The following is a 17,054-nucleotide window of genomic DNA, read 5'->3' as shown; positions in this document are numbered from 1 at the left end:
AGGAGAGGTGAGTGAGGAGACCGGGCTGCAGCGGGGGCACACGGGGGAGCACGGATGCACCCACGATCCGCGACAGGGATCGCGGGAGCACCGGTGACAGTACCCCCCCCTTCGGCCTCCCTCTCTTCTTGGGCCTGAAAAAACATTGGAGCAGGTTCTTGTCCAAGATGTTATCCTCTGGCTCCAAGATCTCTCCTCGGGAACAAATTCTTTCCAGTCTACCAGAAACAACCGCCTACCTCTCACTGTCTTAGTACCCAGGATCTCCTTCACCTCGAAGACATCAGTAGAGTCCGCTTGTGGTGCCGGAGGGAGAGGAACTTGTCGGGTGAAGCGGTTTAAGATGACTGGCTTGAGGAGGGAAATGTGGAAGGAGTTGGGTATGCGCATGCTAGGAGGCAGCCGCAATTTGTAGGCCACCGGGTTGATGCGACTGAGGATTTCAAGTGGACCCAAGAACCGGGGTCCCAATTTGTAGCCAGGGATCTTCATTCAGACATACCTTGAGGATAACCAGACCCTGTCACCAGAAGCTAAGACAGGAAAAGGCCGACGTTTCTTGTCCGCTTGATGCTTGGTCTTGGCAGAGGTTTGGAGCAATGAGGTACGGACTTGTTCCCAGATGGCTTTTAGATCCTGTACCAAGTCCTCCACAGCAGGAACATTTGCAGACACAGGTAACGGAAGAGGAGGCTGTGAGTGCAGTCCGTAATTAATAAAGAAGGGAACAGAACCAGCAGAAGTGAAGTCCAGGGAATTGTAGGAAAACTCTGCCTGTGGTAAAAGAGAAGCCCAGTCTTCCTGACCAGTGGACACAAAGTGGCGGCGATAGCACCCCAAAGTCTGATTCACCCTCTTAACTTGGCCGTTGGACTGAGGATGATAGGCAGAGGAAAAGTCCAATTTCACTTGCAGCTGGTTGCACAGAGATCTCCAGAACTTGGACACGAACTGAACACCTCAATCAGAAACGATGTCCCGGGGAAGGCCATGAAGCTGGAAGACGTGCTGGAAGAAGAGACTAGCAAGACATGGGGCTGAAGGCAAACCTGGTAGAGGGACAAAATGGTACATCAGAGAAGCGGTCTGTTAGCACCCAGATAACAGTACTTCCAGATGATGGCGGCAGATCAGTAATGAAGTCCATAGCCAAGTGAGACCATGGGAAGGTAGGCATGGGTAAAGGCAACAGAAGACCAGATGGTTTTTGTCATGAGGGCTTATTGCGAGCACAAGAGGCACAAGACCACACAAAATCCCGAACTTCCTTAACCAAATCAGGCCACTTAATAGAAACGGGAAATCAGGGCCGCAGAGCGCTGCACCCCAGGGTGCCCAGCCACTCGAGAAGAATGTCCCCAGGTCAAGATCCTCTTTCGAAGTCCAAGTCTTGCTGGGAGGTAATTGTCGAAGGTCCACCGGCGCTGCCAGCACAAGCCTCTCTGGAGGAATGATGTATCTCGGAGCATAGTCCTCCCCCATAACATCTGAAGCACGTGACAGGGCGTCAGCCTTGATGTTTTTCTCGGCTGTGCGAAAATGGATCTGGAAGTCAAAACGGGAAAAGAAGAGGGACCACCGCGCTTGACGTGAGTTCAACCGTCTGTAGGTACTGGAGTTTCTTGTGGTCCGTGAAAATACTGACTGGAAATCGAGCTCCCTCCAGCAGATGACGCCATTCCTCCAAGGCAAGCTTGAAAACCAGAAGCTCACGATCCCCAATAGAATAATTGCTCTCTGCGGAGGAAAAAGTTTTGGAGAAGAAGCTGCAGGAGAGAGTTCGGACCCTAGGCCCCTTCTGGGTAAGAACCGCTCCAGCTCCTATGGAAGAGGCATCGACTTCCAGAAAGAATGGCTTTTCGGTATCAGGTCTGGTAAGAACAGATGCAGAGGAAAAAGCAGTCTTTAATCTCGTGAAGGCCTCCTCAGCCGCTGGAGGCCAGAGACGAGAATTTACACCTTTCTTTGTTAGCGCCACCAGTGGAGCTACCAGGGATGAAAAATGTGGAATGAATTGCCTATAATAATTGGCAAAGCCCAGGAATCTTTGGATAGCACACAGTCCCACTGGGCGCGGCCACTGAAGAACTGCGGATAGTTTAGCGGGATCCATCTGCAGGCCTCTGTCGGAAATAATGTAGCCAAGGAATGGAAGGCTCCTTTGATGAAAGTGGCATTTTTCCAGTTTGGCATAGAGATGATTAGTCCTGAGGCGACTGAGCACTTGCTGTATGTGGGACTGATGGGACTCGAGGTCAGCAGAAAACAGGAGGATGTCATCCAGGTAAACCACAACACAGCTGTACAATAAGTCCCTGAAGATATCATTAACCAATTCCTGGAAAACGGCTGGCGCATTACAAAGTCCAAAGGGCATAACTAAATATTCAAAATGCCCATCACGGGTGTTAAAGGAGGTCTTCCACTCGTCACCCTTCCTGATGCGAATAAGATTGTAGGCACCACAAAGATCCAACTTGGTAAAGACTCTCGCACCCCGTAGACGATCAAACAACTCCTTGATCAGCGGCAAAAGGTGACAAAAAAGAAACCTGCGCCAGCTGGAGAGGAGGATTTACGTATGAAACCTCTTTGCAGATTTTCCTTAATATATTCAGACATGGCAGCTGTTTCGGGTACCGAGAGCGGGTACACACGACCCCGTGGAGGAGAAGTGCCAGGCAGCAAGTCGATGGGGCAATCGTAGGGACGATGTGGAGGAAGAGTCTCAGCCTGTTTTTTGGAGAACACATCTGCGAAATCCAAGTATGGAGTGGGGAGCCCTAGGGGCTTGGGAGACAAGGTGGAAGTCCAGACAGGGAGCGGACGAGGTATCTCCATACAATGAGAAGAACAAGCCGGGCCCCAATGGAGAATCTCCCCAGAGGACCAGTCCAGCACAGGGGCATGTTGCTGCAACCAGGGGAGACCCAACAGGAGGGTTGAAGTGCTTTGGGGTAGTACAAAAAAACAAAGTCTTTCTTTATGTAAGGCTCCAACTTGCAGAAGCAGGGGTTCCGTGCGAAACCGGATGGGCACGGAAAGAATCTGGCCACTGACTGAGGAAATGGACAATGGTTTCTCAAGACGAACCACTGGGAAGTGATGCCGGGAGACCAGGGCTGCGTCCATAAAGTTCGCTGTAGAGCCTGAATCCAGGAAAGCAGAAACTTGGATCTGGGTGCCGGTGTCTACGCTGAGGAGCACAGGAATAATCAGACGTGGAGAAGCTTGGCACACACCTAGGGACGCTTCTCCCAAGAGCCCTAGGTGCTGGCGTTTCCTGGATGTTGGGGACGAATAGGACAAGTCCCGATGAAGTGCCCTGGATTGGCACAATACAGACAATGGTTCTCCTGTCGTCTTCTGGAACGCTCTTGTAGAGAGAGACGGATTCTGTCCACCTGCATGGGTTCCTCAGCAGACGATACAGGCGGAGGCTGGAGAAGCCTTTGGAAGGCAGGTGCTAGGCGAGGAAAACGTCTTACCTGAGCTTGAGGATCCTCAGAGCGAAGTTCCTTGGCGCGTTCCTTAAACGGGACATCAATCCGAGTGGCCAGTGTGATGAGACCACCCAGATTTGACGGTAGATCCCAAACCGCCAGCGCATCTTTGACTTGCGGCGAGAGTCCTTTCTTAAAGGTGGCGATGAGAGCTGCATTGTTGCAGGCAAGTTCAGAGGCCAGGGTGCGGAACTGAACTGCATACTCTCCCACAGATGAGTTGCTTTGGTGCAGGTTCATTTTGGTTCCTCAAAAATGGCCCGGAACTCCGCCAGAAAAGCCGCGAGAGTAGCCGCGACCGGGTCGCCTCTGTCCCAAAGAGGAGTGGCCCAGGCCAGGGCTTTCCCAGAGAGAAGACTGACGAAGAATGCCACCTTGGAACGCTCAGTGACAAATTGCGAAGGCATAAGTTCTATTTGTAGAGAGCATTGAGTAATAAAACCCCTGCAATGTTTGGGGTCTCCATCAAATTTGCTGGGCATAGACAGCCGTAGTCGTGGTTCAGCAGCAGGAAGGCAGACCGGGGTTGCAGGAGCCACGGGAGCAGACACGGGAACCTGTTGCTGTTGCAGGGTGGCTAGCAGCTGTTGCAGCATGGTGGTGACTTGATCCAGCTGTTTGCGTTGAGGGGCAATCTCCCGGGATTGCTGGACCACTATGGCGGCAAAGTTTGGTCTAGTGGGAAGCGGAACCTCGGCGGGATCCATGGCCGGATCTTACTGTTAGGATCAGTGGATCCTCTGGACCACCGCGGGAGATGGAACTAGCCAACACCCGGGACCGGAGCCTAGCGGCACCTGGTATTCACCAGTGCCCGCCGCAAAGCGGGTTGGACTTGCTACGGCAGGATACCACTAGGTCGTTCACAGGTGTGACTAGCCCGCGGTGGCAGCCGAGGTCGAGGTACCTTAGCGGATGACAATCTTGTAGTCAGGTCCAGGCACAGGGTCAGGGCAGGCGGCAGAGATGCAACGTCAAGTCCAAGTCCAGGGTCAGCAACAGGAGGTCCAGGCAGGTGGGAACGGGAACACAGGCACACGGAACACAGCAACACTGAGGAACATGGGTAACACGGCAACACAGGACTCAGGAGCGGGAACACACAGGAACGCAGGGATACACAGGAATACACAGGAACGCAGGAATACTCACTTGGAAGCTTTCTCTAAGGCTATGAGGCACAAAGATTTTGGCAGGGGACACAGGAAGAGGCAGGATTCTTAAAGGTGAGGTGTTCAGCCTGTGCACCAATTAGCGGTGCGCTGGCCCTTTACATCTTCGGCAGGAGCCGCGCACGCCATAGGAGGCGGGGACGCATGCGCACAGCAGTCCAGGTAAGAGCAGGAGGCGGGAGAGGTGAGTTAGGAGACCGGGCTGCAGCGGGGGCACACGGGGGAGCACGGATGCACTCACGATCTGAGACAGGGATCGCGGGAGCACCCGTGACACTCTTTTTTCCTTTGACATTCTATTGGGTAGGTAAGTGGGGGGAAAGAGCAGGTTTGGGGGGGTAAAGAAAGGGTGGTGGGAAACACAGGGAAGTAAAATAACAGACAAATCTGTCTAGAACAAATGTAGCAGTTGAAACAATTGAAACAGTTGAGATGACATTAATCTGACTTATGATGACCATGCTTGGCCAATATATATAACACCTATGCACGTTCAAGGAGATCTCGGGGTGCCAAATATGAGTAATTATCTGTTTTATATTAACCTTAGCTACAGACCAGGGAGAAGTTAAATTGGTTTAATCCAGCATGTAGTTATGACATTTGCGTCAGGCCTTCATAATTAAGATGTAAGGAAAAAAAAAAAGAAAACAATAATTGTACGTTTACTATCTTGCATTATTTTATCTCTTGGTCAAAAGTTTTCCGAGGTCCCCATATACGCAGGAAATTTTTCCCTTGAGCCTAGCTCCCAATGTATTAACTCTTCGTATCTACATATTTCATTGACCTTAGCTAACCACTGCGTTATCAGGGGTATTTTCGTTGTCTTCCAAAGGGTCGGAATGATCAGTTTAGCTGCTGAGATTAAGAAGGTAGCTAGAGAGCTTTTCCTCAATGTGAAGGTTTGGCAAGGCTTACCTAGTAATACCACACTGGGAGATGTAGGAATGGTGCATTTACAGATTTTTTTTGTCCATTGAAGGACTTTCTACCAAAATGGGAGTAATTTTGGGCAATTCAACCAAATGTGTGCCATGTTGCCTACATCAGATTCACATCTCCAGCAGCTAGCTGGTATATCAGGATTAATCCCATTTAGCCATTTGGGGGTCTTGAAACAGTTGAGATGACATTAATCTGACTTATAATGACCATGCTTGGCCAATATATATAATACCTATGCACGTTCAAGGAGATCTCGGGGTGCCAAATATGAGTAAATATCTGTTTTATATTAACCTTAGCTACAGACCAGGGAGAAGTTAAATTGGTTTAATCCAGCTTGTAGTTATGACATTTGCGTCAGGCCTTCATAATTAAGATGTAAGGAAAAAAAAAAGAAAACAATAATTGTACGTTTACTATCTTGCATTATTGTATCTCTTGGTCAAAAGTTTTCCAAGGTCCCCATATACACAGGAATTTTTCCCTTGAGCCTAGCTCCCAATGTATTAACTCTTCATATCTACATATTTCATTGACCTTAGCTAACCACTGCGTTATCAGGGGTATTTTCGTTGTCTTCAAAAGGGTCGGGATGATCTGTTTAGCTGCTGAGATTAAGAAGGTAGCTAGAGAGCTTTTCCTCAATGTGAAGGTTTGGCAAGGCTTACCTAGTAATACCACACTCGGAGATGTAGGAATGCATTTACAGATTTTTTTTGTCCATTGAAGGACTTTCTACCAAAATGGGAGTAATTTTGGGCAATTCAACCAAATGTGTGCCATGTCGCCAACATCAGATTCACATCTCCAGCAGCTAGCTGGTATATCAGGATTAATCCCATTTAGCCATTTGGGGGTCTTGTACCGCCTTGATATTATTTTAAAATGGTTCTCCCTTGCCCTATTACATCTGGAAAAACCATTTAAATTTCCAAGTATAGCTTTAACGTCTACTTCGGAAAAACTCTCTTGTAGTTCCTCTTCCCACTTTATCAAATAGCCTGGTTTCTTTACTGTATGGAGACCTTGTATAGCGTTATATGTAAAAGATAAAAGCTTCTTTTCTAAGGGTTTTCTAGAACAGAGATTCTCCAGCCATGTACAAGACGTCTTTTCTGTAAATCGGTTCTTATATTTCCCACATGTTTGGAGAAAGTCCTGTGTGTGAAGAAAGTTGCTCAACTGAAGACCTGCTTTTTGTAAGAGATAGGGCCACATTTATCACTCGTTTTTTCTGTTGTTTTTGCGCCTTTTCATTCAGGCGCAACGTTTTTGCGCCATTTTTGTGATTAAACGCCAAACTAGCCGCGCAGCAAAAATAAGCAGCTTTCCCTCATCTATCTTACCAATCCAGATGTTTTGCTGCGCCTAATGATATTCATCACTTGCAACGTCTTCATTTAGGCGCAAAAACGGGCGCAAAAACACTCCAGCCAGAAGGTGGCGTTATCTGAGAGGAAAGCACTGAGCCCCTTTGCAGAACAGCTCATTTCTAGCAGCAAAGCTCAACCAGACACTGGAACATATAATAGATACATTAGATACACTGCAGACAGGAGCTGCAGACTCTATTTACAGTTCATCACCTTCTATTTACAAAATATTCTGCAAAACGCTGAGCTCACAGCAAGAGAGAAGAGAACTTTGCACAAGTTTGCAGATACTACAAACTTGTGTCCCCCTTGTAATTCTGCACAGTGTCTGAGGGGGATATAGTGCAGAATTACAGGGCTGCAGCAGGAGACCAGCATTGGGGGATCTCCTCCAGGAGAAGCCACTGCTGAGGAGGTCACTGGGTGCAGGGTGTCACACACCTGGGTGCTGCTGTGAGTGTTATCTTCATTCTGGGCTGTGGGAGAAGCAGAGAGGAGCTTGTAGCAAGATCACATGTAAGTGCCCGAATCTAACATTGCGCCTAAACTGCGCCAAAATTGCGCCTAAACTGTGTTAAAGTAAAGTGATTAATAAGGGGCAGAAAATATACTTTGTGATAAAGAAAAAGCATTGTTGAAAGAAAGCCAAAAAACACTCACCCAGTGGATCCTCGTGGCACCAACTCCCACTTCTGCGACTCGGATCTCCACGTGACCAGCGTGCATAACAAGGAAGAATCCGAAAAAAGTGGTGTTTAAAATCGTGTTTTCCTGCATTCCAGCGCAGGGTAGTGAAGAAAATCTTTAAGCTCTTTTTATTGGCTCCAATATAAACAAGAGTACACTTACATACGCTCAAGCACTGCGTCCACGGTATGGACTATAGTTTCTTGCCTACGCGTTTCGAGTGCGTTATGCACTCTTACTCATGGCAGAAAAATATACTTATCACAGATGGTTGTAGCTTGTGATAATTCTGGCAAAACAGTGCGCCAGAATTTAGGCGCAACTACTACACTTAGGCGCACAAAAGTGATAAATGTGGCCCATAGTCTGTGGTTATGTCAGAGTCTGTGGAGAAGAAGGACCTTATTGTGTGGTGTTTCAACCTTTGCCAATAGGAATGGAATCTTGTTCTTTCTGGAAACAACCATTTTGGTAGCAGGTCTAGAGGCAGCAAAGGATGGGTATTAGAATGTAATGGGCTAATTTTTCCCAAGTTTCCTCTTGAGTGTATGAGCCCTTTGTGCAGAAGGCTTTTAAATGCTGTGTTGGTGGAGGGCTTTTTTAATCCCCATAATCTTTCTGTGTCATCTAATAACTCGTTTTCTAGTTCTTTGTATAATGAATGAGTGGGTTTCTGCGTAATCAAGAGCCATCTAGATATCTGACATGCATGGTAATAATTAGTAATGTCTGGGAGGCCAATGCCCCGTTTTTTGGGGTGTTGAGAAAGTAAAGTCCTTCTAATCCGGGGAGTTTTGCTCTGCCATAAAAAGGATGAGAATAACTTATTTATTTTGCTGAAGAAGGATTTAGGAAGCCAGATCGGCACCGTCTGGTAGAGATGTAGCAGTTTAGGGACTATGAAAGCTTTTAGTACATTTTTTCTCCCCCACCATGAAATGTAAGGTATCTTGAGTTCGGAGAGTTGTTTTTGGAGGTCCCTCAGCAATGGGTCATAATTTAATCTAAATAGCTGGGATGGGTCTTTTGCTAATTGTATGCCTAGATATTTAATGGATTCCTTAGGCCATTTGAAGGGTGAATCCTTTTGTAACCTGTTTGTGATAGTTAGGGGCGTTGAAATGTTTAAAATTTCAGATTTTGCAAAATTAACTGTGAAATTGGAAAAAGTTCCAAAGCTTTTGAAAATTTTGGTGATCAGGGGTAAGGACGTTGTGGGATTAGTGGCTACTATTAACAAGTCATCAGCGAATGCTGCAGTCTTATGTTCAAAGTCACCTATTTTAATACCCTGAATCTCTGGATTTAATCTAATTGTCCTAATTAATGATTCCATAACCATAATGAAAAGGGAAGGAGATAAGGGGCATTCCTGCCTGGTGCCATTACTTATGTTGAATGGTCCAGACAGGGATCCGTTAACCCTAATTCTAACACTCGGCTTGCTGTATAATGAAAAGATTGCTCTAACGAATGGAAATGGTTTACCAAATCTCCTTAACACTGATTGTAGATAGTCCCAATTTACCCTGTCGAAGGCCTTCTCGGTGTCAGAGCCGAGAAGGACCAACGGAGTATTTTTGCTTTTGTCTATTTCTATAAGCCTTATGAGTCTACATGTGTTATCTTTACCTTGGCGTCCAAGAGTAAAGCCAGTTTGCTCTTTCCCAATTAACTTGCGTAGAAGGGGGTTCAAACGTGTCGCTAAAGCTTTGGCCCACCACTTCAAATCTGCATTTAATAAAGATATGGGTCTATAACTACAGCAAAGACTTATATCTTTCCCCTCTTTAGGCAGAATCATTATGCGTGCTTCAAGAGACTGTTTTGGAAGGTGTTCACCTTCTAATAATGGGTTGCATAGTTCCATAAAGTGCGGGAGTAAAATATGTTTAAATTTTTTGTAGTATGCTATAGTATGAGGCCATATGGCCCTGGACTTTTCCCTGTTAATATAGATTGGAGGACTTTATCTAGTTCTTCACTTGTAAACGGCTTTATTAGTGTAGCTGCTGATTCTGGGTCTAGGGTTGGTAATTTACACTCCTCCAAAAAAGAATTGAGTTTTCTTCCCATTTTTCCCCTTTACTATCTCCTTCTTTAGGGTTAGGTAGATTATATAATTCTTCGTAGAATTCCCTGAATGTTTCGGCAATCTGTTCAGTTTTAATCAGTTTTTTGTTGTTTTTCCCCGTTATTGAGTGAATGTAAGTTTTTTACTTTTGCTTTTGTATAAGTGATGTCATGATTTTGTTTCCTTTGTCTCCGTGTGCGTATTGTTTGCATTTTAGAGATTCGAAGGCTTTTGCTGATTTGGCATTTAGGGTGTCTATTACTTGGTTACGTAAGGATAGGAAATGATTTTTTGTAAAGTGTCCTCTTTTGCTAATTTTTTATGTGATGTTTCAAGGTCCGTGATTTGTTTGAAAAGGGTATCTAATTGTTTCCTGCGGCATTTCTGTATGTATGAACCATAGATATCAATTCTCCTCTAGCAATCAACTTATGTGTTTCCCATTGGAAAGGTTTAGACAGTTGTGTGTTACTGGGGTGGTGAAAATGAGCCTGCAACTGTGCTTCAATTCTTGCTACCTGTATTGGGTCTGCTATTAAGGTTCCATTTAACCTTCAACACCTCTATTCCTTACTGAAATTCTTTAAGTTTATAGTTGCTGATATCGGTGCATGATCCGATAACAGTATCAGGTTTATCTCTGCTTTTATCAGTGCTTGACTATATCTTTGTGAAATAAATATATAATCTAGTTGGTGGTAAGATTTGTGTGTCGGAGAAATATGTATAAGTCTCGGCTGTCAGTGTTGAGGAGTCTCCATGTGTCTGTTAGATTCAATGCTTTTAAGGCTTTTTTTACCTTCATTATTTTCCTATGGGAAGGTCGGTGTCCCCCATTGGAGTCTAGTTCTAGTCTAGTCATGTTTAAATCTCCTCCTACTATAAGGGCTCCCTCTGTGAAGTCCCTTAATTGTTCTAGTGTTTTAGCAATCCACTGGTGTTGTCCAGAGTTAGGAGCATACAGATTAGCTATTGTCACTCGTTCATCTCCTACTGTACCCTTGATAAAAATAAATCGCCCTTCTCCATCCTTCAGCTCAGCAGTAATTATAAGTGGGAGGGACTTGCTGATAGCAATGCTTACTCCTCTAGCTGCTTTTGAATAAGTGGTATGAAACCATGTTGTGTAGTCCCTCATGAGGATATTGGGTATTTAATTATTTCTAAAGTGTGTTTCTTGTAGTAGTATGATGGATGCTTTTTGTTTCTTCAGTAGTCTCAGTATCTGACTTCTTTTTTGCGGTGTGCCTAGGCCACTGACGTTATGTAAAGCTATGATCAAATCTGTCATAACTTATTTAAGATTCGCGGTGTTAGACCAGTTTTTTTGATAGTCTCCCTGATGTAAGTATTAATCATAGGTGAAAAAGGTGTCATCTCAGTCGTATTGGTGCAAACTGAATATAAGAGTATACAGTCATCTCTAAACTTAACACTAAGTTGTAAAACTAAAAGATATAACACAAGTAAACCAAATAATGTCAAGTGGTTAGTTCTGTACGTAACCTGAGTTAACAGGAAGATGCGCGGGGGAGGGGGACCAACCAACATAGAATGACCTATACAAGACAGGAAGTAATACCTTGGTACCACCTATATGGCTTTGCCTAAGACAAAATATTGTAGATTGGCCACATAACAAAAGATAAACGGATGAGCCAGTTGAGTGCACCTAGTGCACCTGTGGCCCGGAAGCGGTATGATGTGAGCATACCGCTCACTGCTCCTCCTCCTCTCGCGGCAGCCCCGCAAGACCAGCCGCCGCGCGCAATCGAACCCCGGCATGAGAACGCTGCCCTAGCTGACGTCCGGGTAAGCGCTGCTTCGCGCAGAAGACACCTGCTCCCGGCGTTTTCAGCATAAGGAGAAGGCTGCTGCACAGAACGTCTTAGAAGGAATAAAACGGCAGAGAACAGGGTTGGTCTCATTGGCCCCGTTGGTCCCCGAGTCAGTGGTCCTGGCCAAGGTGCAGTGGCGTATTGGGTCAGGTCTAATAGCCGTGTATGCGTGTCCTCGGTGTGGGCTTTTGAACACTGGCTCTCCAGAGAAGCTCATGGGTTGTAGATGGAAAGCTACAGGGACGTCGCTGAGGAACAGAGCTGCCACCAGGAAGCAACGATTGCCTGCGTACGCCTGCGTACGTGAATATATGGCCAGCAGGCTGAAGGTGGTGAGATATTCCATTCTTTTGTTCGGCTGTAGCTGTGCTCTGCTTGTGCCTCTTCCAATGTTTAACCTGTAGCTATTAACCCTCTCTATGGAACTTGCTTATACCTGCCTACTAACACTTACTAACACCTACCTATGGTGATCTATGCGAGAAGAGGCTACAACTGGTGTTTAAAATCGTGTTTTCCTGCATGCCAGAAATGTGAATATACAGACAGTAGGCTGAAGGTGGTGAGATAGCCCACCCGGTTGCTTGGCTCTAACTGTGCTCTGCTTGGGCCTCTCCCAAACGCTGTAGCTATTAACCCCTCTCTCTGGAACTTGCTTATACTTGACTACTAACACTCACCTAAGGTGGACTATGCAAGAAGGGGCTGCAGTTGGTGCTTAAAAGCGTGTTTTCTTGTATTAAGGAGGACTTCTAGTAAGGAATGAATATTCTAGGAATATGTATCTTCCTTGCGGCTGCTGATAGCAATAAGAATCCTGATAACTGCTAATATCCTAACTTTTACCTAAGCCGCTGCTGCTTGCTTACTAACACCTAAAGACGTATATATAACTGACTGCACGCATGAAAGAAGATCGGATTACTGGAAAATAAGAGAGAATAACTACTAAAACATAGTCGACGGGAAGCCATAGTGGAGTGACACTGCCCCCCCCAGCTCTGCTTATTTGAATTCCTGTCACTTGTTGGACCATATCATCTACTTATATTCTAACTGTCACTATAGTCTCCCTTAAATATAATCTGCAGTTGGCCGACTCTCTTTTATAATCCCGCTTTTACTTGATTAATACCCAAGGCCAAAATATAACTGACTGCATACCTGAAAGAAGGCTAGATTAAATTGTTGCATCCTGAGAAGAACAAAAGAATAGCTATTGAAAGCAGTCAACCTGTCAGTTGTCTTTGGATCTACAATTTGTATGTGTATATTTATGTATGTTCTGTAAGCTTTATTTTAAATGATAGAGTTGATTTACACTTAAAAGAGCATTATTGGATAAAGCATTGTTTTGAATGTGTTAAAATAACTATAACTGGAGGATGAGAAGTTGGAATAGAGTGACACTGCCTTCTCAGCCCCTCTTGCCTGAATTTCTGTTGCAACGGATTCGTGAGAATACCATAACCCGTTGGTATAGCAGGAGAAAGGAAGGGTTGGCAGTAGCACGACTAAGATTTAGCCTCTGATGTATAACTAGTGACAACTAATAGAGAATGGGATTGACCTGTTTTGATTGCTTTGATGGCACGCTAAATTGTTATAAGTGGGGTGCTGCTTACGGGGGATAAGCCCTCAGGTTACCTCTGGGTTACACTGAGGGAAGGAAATTAAATACATAACACGCAACTTGCTAGACAAGAGGAAAGGGAAGAAAGGGAAATGGTGCCTAAAACAGATAAATCAGATAAAAGGAAATCTCAAGGGGTGGTGTCACCAAAAGAAAAAGGGACCCTAAAAGGAGAGAATAAACTGGATAAAATGTGGCAATCTCCCCAGACAAGGACAAAAGTAAGTCAGAAACAAGGGACAGACTATAAAGGTTCCAATTGAGTTAATACAGAAGAGATTGCTCAAGAAGAAAGTGGGCTGAATGGAGCAGGAATAGAGGAGGTGGAAAGAGATAAGGGGTTAGACACCAATGTAACATTGAATAAAGACTCGGTCTTTGAAATTTTGCAAGCCATAAAAGATTGTAAGTCCTCGATTTTGGAGTTGACTAATAAGTTTGACACAGAAATGACATCGACGAGGGGGGAGATAAAAGAAATAAGAGAAAAACTTAAAGAGAACGATAATAAGATAGGCAAATTAACAAAATTAGTGAGCACTCTAAAGAAAGAGATTAACCATCTTAAGGAAGGCAAAAGCTCCCTACAAAAGAAGATAGATGAAATGGAAGATAGGTCCCGGAGGGCTAACATACGAGTGGTGGGTATGCCAGAGGGGTCAGAGGGGGGAAAACCCATCGAGTTTATGGAGAAATGGCTCCTGGAGACAGCAGGAAAAGAAAACCTATCTCCTCTATTTTGTGTAGAGGGCACATAGAGTACCGGGGAAACCGCCACCACCTGGAGTGGGGCCAAGACATCTCATTGTGAAGTTATTGCTTTCCAGAGATAGAGATGTGGTGTTAAAAAAGGCAAGGGAGAAAGGGGATGTGTATTACGGAAACTCAAAAATTATGTTATTCCCGGACTATTCAAAGGCCATGCAAAGTAAAAGGAAGAGCTTTGTTGAGGTTAAAAAGAGATTACAGAAAGCCAACCTAAGATACTCGCTGCTCTTCCCCTCCAAATTAAGAGTTATTTACCAGGAAAAGGTTTCTTTTTTGAAACCTCAGAGCAAGCGATGGAATTGCTAGATGCGAAGGGGCTATGAGACTGCAAGAATAATCAGCTACCTAGTAATTGCGCGAGGGGTGAGGTTGGAGTGAAGAGACCTAAAAGATATGGTCTGTAGGCCAATTAAATGCGAGGGGAATCCGGTAAGAGGGGGTTTTTGTTTGTGTTCTTTTTTTTTTTTTCCTCGTTTTTGAATGGAGATTATTAAACTATTGACCTGGAATGTTAGAGGAATGGGGGAATACATTAAAACAATGGCCATATTTGATTGTATAAATAGACATCTTCCAGCCATAGTAGTTTTAATAGAAACGCAAGAAACTGTAAGTAGATTAGAGCGTAATTGGATAGGGAAACAGTTTAATTCCTGCCATACCAACACCTCCAGGGGAGTTAGTGTCTTGATTAGAGATGAGCGAGCACTAAAATGCTCGGGTACTTGTTATTCGAGACGAACTTTTCCCGATGCTCGAGTGCTCGTCTCGAATAACGAGCCCCATTGAAGTCAATGGGAGACTCGAGCATTTTTCAAGGGGAACAAGGCTCTGCACAGGGAAGCTTGGCCAAACACCTGGGAACCTCAGAAAAGGATGGAAACACCACGGAAATGGACAGGAAACAGCAGGGGCAGCATGCATGGATGCCTCTGAGGCTGCTTAATCGCACCATTATGCCAAAATTATGGGCAACAGCATGGCCATGACAGAGTGACAGAATGAAGCTAGATAGCATCTAAAACATCCAATAATTGACCCTGACACTATAGGGGACTTCATGCAGAGGCAGCGGCAGCAGCGGCAGGCTAGAGAGTGGCATGGCGACATACCCTAAATGGACTCAGGCTTCAAACCAATGGGTGGCAGAGAGGAACCAAAGGAGGTGAGCAAGAAGCGCTCAAATAATATCGGTACATGATAAAAGTTTGCCAGTATATTTTGTGGATTACACAGCAGGGTGGCGACAAAGTTAACATGGAAGCCATGAAAACAACCCAAAATTCTGCCTGACACAGCTCGTTTGATAAGGGGACCATGTATGGAGGCAGTGAACTAGTAGTAGATTAAAGGTGCTGCAGTTAAAACTATGTTAGTTGGATCTTGGCATGGAGCTGGCGCTCCGCTGCCAGGCGAGCTTTCGCCAATCCAAGCCCCTGTCTCTAGGCTACTCCCCAAACAGCACTTCTAAGAACCTTTTGTATAAGATCAAGTGTAATAGCGTTCTTATAAGTTTAGGATATGGCGGGTGGGGGGAATGGAAACAGATGCGCAAGAAGCGCTGAAATAATATTGGTAAATGATAAAAGTTTGCCAGTATATTTTGTGGATTACACAGCAGGGTGGCGACAAAGTTAACAAGTTTGTTGTGGAAGCCATGAAAACAACCCAAAATTCTGCCTGACACAGCTCGTTTGATAAGGGGACCATGTATGCCTACAGTTCATGCCAGACGCTGCTCTGGCTGCCAGTCTCCTTTCGAATACAGTTTAAAATAATAACCCTCATCCATAAAGCTCTGTATAATGCTGCACCCCCCTACCTCTCCTCTCTTATCTCAGTCTATCGCCCAACCCGTGCTCTTAGATCCGCCAGTGATCTTAGATCAACCTCTACCCTAGTGCGGACCTCCCACTCGCGTCTCCAAGACTTCTCTAGAGCTGCACCAATTCTATGGAATGCTCTGCCCCGGACTATCAGACTAATACCTAACCTCCAAAGTTTCAAACGTGCTCTTAAAACCCATTTCTTTAGGCAAGCCTATAACACTCATTAACTGCATGAAGTTTTAACTCTTCTACTAACCCGTCCTGTGTCGTCCTCCCATCTGTTATCCATCAACCAACAGGCACCAGACTTCTATGCAGTCCCATTCACCCTGGACCTGGTGACGGCTGAGTGGTTCAAGCGACAGCAATTCCATTTATTATATTTTCAATCGAGATATGGAATACCTTTATAAGATACCCTCAGGGTGGTTGTTCCTCGTGGTGTATCAAATATAGGGGGGAGAAAGATAGGGGAGACAAAAAAGGAGCGCTCTCCTAGTGTAGTAAGTATAATGCCAATAGGGTGTAAAGAAACAAAGTGGATGCGCTCACCTTGTAGCGCTTAGTTATAGCGCTCTATATCAGATTGTCCTTGGCGGCTGTCGGCTTCTCCTTCTTCGCGGCCGTCTGTTCCATACGTTCAGAGGAAGCCGTATCTATGCAGCATGGGAGCCCAAGTGTGTTTGGAGGAGATAGGTGCCGGCGCTCGTGGATGGACTACTCCAGGATAATTTTCTTTTTAAAAACGTGTTTATTCTAATAAGCAACGCGTTTCGGCCCGGGAACCGGGCCTTCGTCAGGCATAAAACATATGATGCTGGTCGCATCTCTTAAATACTAGTCCGGTAACCGGAAATAGTCATGATGTGGTCAGACAATTGTAACATCAAAATCATAAACAAACAGTATTTATAAACATGATTAGAATAAATGTAACAGACAATTAAAATAGTGACACATAGTCTTACATGTATAATAAAACTTTAGAGACACCTTATCGGTGAAATCTGTAGTGCGTGCTCGGTGTAGCGGAATGACTTCCGGTTTCACCGTACCTTGTCGTTTCTGTCCGGTTGCTGGGCAACCAGGACATGTCGGACGTCGAGCTTCCGGTTTTCTGGCTGTATGTTGTATGCTGTGGCGCGTCCAGTCGCTAAGCAACCCTGACGTAGCCTGTCATAATGTGTCCGCAATACAGGGATATTACAATCTGTGCATGGCTATGCGTA

The sequence above is a fragment of the Engystomops pustulosus genome, chromosome 3 (genome assembly GCF_040894005.1).
Source record: "Engystomops pustulosus chromosome 3, aEngPut4.maternal, whole genome shotgun sequence".
Taxonomy (NCBI): domain Eukaryota; kingdom Metazoa; phylum Chordata; class Amphibia; order Anura; family Leptodactylidae; genus Engystomops; species Engystomops pustulosus.
The sequence above is the reverse complement of the archived record's forward strand: the minus strand, read 5'-3'. Positions refer to the sequence as shown.